Here is a 3,192-nt window from a genome sequence, read left to right as displayed (position 1 = left end):
CTAGGTTACTATCAAGTCTCTCAAAAGGCAGTCAGTGCAATTATTTAAAATAAAAAGGCATGTGGTGTCCTGCCACACACTTGCATGGAAGGGGTTCAAATGACTCGAGGCCATTGGTGCACCACGTGTCCAGATGGTGTTTTCTTCAACATGATTGTATCCCACACACTCCTGCTTTCACAAAACATTGTGTCAGACTTGAAAACAACCCAGGCCAGAAGGCAAAATGAAAGCAATTTCACATACAAGTGCAGTGCAAGGCAAGTGGAAAAACACTGGTGTACAGGAGCCACAGTTCCCTGGGTGCCATTTCCAACAGTGTGCACCACCAGCAACATCCTCTGAAACCCATTGCTCTTAAGACCAGTCTTGGAGCAGCCAATGTAATATCTGAACATACATAAATATTTGACTTGCCTCCTGAGGTCTTTCTTAGCATCTTTAGCTCGTTTGTTTGCTTGTTTGTTTCTCAACGATGGAGGAAATGATCATCAAGTTGTGCAAGACAGCCTGCTGGGAGTCTACCAAGTCATCTCATCCACAGACCAATTCAGCTTGCTAAACAAGCACATGCATTTTTTGGAAATGATGACAGTGTTAAGCATCCCCTGGCAAACACCATCATCTCCCTTCATCAAGAGCTGCAGTTACTGATGAGAAATTATCAGCCACTTGCAGTCAGATGTTTGGTGAAAACAGTTTCCCTGGTAATTGTCTCCGACCCTTTCCCCTCCCGTTTCTCTCCTGTGCATTCCAGTGTGGCTAGCAGGCACACGTTGTACGTACACACCGACAACTAGCTCGCTACCAGAGAAGGCGTTTGGTGCCGAAGGATGATGTATTGAATACTTCTCATTCCAAGGTGGGCCCTTCATATGTTTGTCAGTTTATATTTGTGAAATAGGCTTCGCTCTATTGAATGTCTCCTCGGTGATTAATTTAAGTGTCCTGAGAAAGGCGCTGCTGTGTGCAGGGTACATGACACTGTTTTAATAAGACTAGACTGCTCCCTCTCATGGGCCTAGTGGAGGCATTTCTAGGACTGAGAAGATATTAAGTTGTCTTTGCCTAGCCGGTCTGCAGCCTTTCCCCAAAAGAACTCTATTGAGACCTCTAATTCTTTGTAAGCAGGTTATGACACAATCTTTTTCCTGCTGTTTACTTATTAAAATAAAAAAGGTTACTCAAGCACAAATCAGGGCCAGATTTTCAAGTGCACTGCACCTGCCATGGAAGTGTGATATTCAGAAGTGCCAAGCTGCTCTTGCTGTGATGCCTAAGGCTAGATTTTCAACAGAGATCATGACCAAGTGGTGCCGACTCTATTTAATGTGGCCTGCTATTTTGCTGCTTGAATTGGAGCTGAGCTCTTCTGAGGCTCTGGCCTTCTGTGTACACCACAAGCTATCGCTTTGCACAAACCACAGTTTGCAGACACTGCAGGTATCTTGCAGGTGCTTGCCAGGTTGTAAGTAATAATGCCAACAGCGAACCAGCTGTCATTTAGTAGTGTAAGCAGCAAATCCATCAGCAACTGTAATCTCCACGTGAGCAGTAGAGAAATGCATTCAGTTCTTTTCTTTTCTTTATTAGTTATTTACTTTCCTGGTGAGATTAGTGTTGAGACCAGATCCTACAACTAGATCCTGATGGGAGGCAGTCCTTTGCAAGTCAGTAAGCCTTCACCTGGCTACAGGTGTCTACCACAATAGAACAAGTTGCAGCACGTAGCTGTCACTTCCAAGAGCTCATACTCACACTGGGCATGTTCAGCTTTGCCAGAACCAATTTACAAGCCATTTCTCCCATTCCAGGTTTAACTTATTAATTAAAGTACCTTCCTGTCATCTTATCTTTGCCCCTTTATACTTGCATGCAGGGGATGTTGTTTGGAAGAATCGCACTGCTTTTTAGTACAAAATCATTTCCCTGGAATGTTAGATTCTGGATAGACATTACACTTAAAATGTGATTTTAACTGGTTAATCAGCCTTAGGTATTGCCCTGGCCACATGTTCATTTAATTAATGGTGAGATAAAAGAGGGGATAAGCCATGAAGTAATAACTTTGTGGCTGGTTCCCATCATGTCTTAAATTAAAGCGTGGCCAGTGCTCCTGGCCTTAGGAGTGCAGTGGAGCCTTTTAAACTCAGCTGAACCGGGTTCCCAGCTAGAGGATCGCAGCAGAGCCCTTGGCTCCTGCACATTCCCAGGGCTAGGAGCTTGGGCCTTGTGCATTTCCATGGCTGAGAGCCTTTGTCAGCTGATGAGAGCCCTTGTCTAGGGCTACGTGCAGTCTCGATCCATTAACAGCCATCTAACTGAGGAAAGCTGGGACCCACGTACACTCTTATCCAGCAATGGTTTTTGCTGGATGTGATATCAGAGTATTACCCATAAACTAAGATCTAGCCAGGGTGCAAACTCCTTTCCACAGCAGAGCCAGGCACTTCGCAGAAGACTGTAAGGGAAATACTCCAGAGAGACCATCATAAAACCAGCATCTTGACTGCTTCCCTCTAATTATGCACATGCATGTATGTGGAGTTTGTGGCACCAAACACGCTAGCCCATCAATAATCCTGTGGGTGAGCACTTCAAAGACCAAAGAGTCAAAATTACCATTTCCATCCCTTTAGTGGTCAAGATCATGGGCAGCAATTTACACAACTCATCGATGCATTGCATTAATAAACTGATGATATGGCAGAGATGGCGCACAATACAAACAGAACTAAATACCCAAGATTTCAAATGTTCACAGTGATTATATATTTGTGCTGTTGTCTTCCTTCTACCCCCAAAATATGAAAGAATTTCTTGAAACAAAAAAAAAAAACCTTTGTGAGAAATGATGAGCCAGGCAGCTAGGAACCATAGCATATCTGCAAAGTAATGATTAAGATTTTTGGCTCAAGGAACGGTCACCATCACATGTTATTCTGCTGAGGAAGATAATCCTACAAGATGAAGGAATTATTGGAGGAAGACTAGTCAGCAGCTTTGTATACACAAACTAAGAAAACTACCTTGCTGCTTTTACCTTCTTTCTCTTGTAACTCTGGCTAAACTAGCTAAAAGGAACTTGGGACCATTTCCTGAATCTTTGTAAACCTCCAAAGTGGACTGCAATTTGATTCAGATGCAAGGAACAGGGCTGCCTTTTTTTTTTCTGATAAAAAAATGCTGTTT

This window comes from Alligator sinensis, unplaced genomic scaffold (assembly GCF_000455745.1).
Source record: "Alligator sinensis unplaced genomic scaffold, ASM45574v1 scaffold445_2, whole genome shotgun sequence".
In the NCBI taxonomy this organism is placed as follows: domain Eukaryota; kingdom Metazoa; phylum Chordata; order Crocodylia; family Alligatoridae; genus Alligator; species Alligator sinensis.
Note: the sequence above shows the minus strand (reverse complement) of the source record.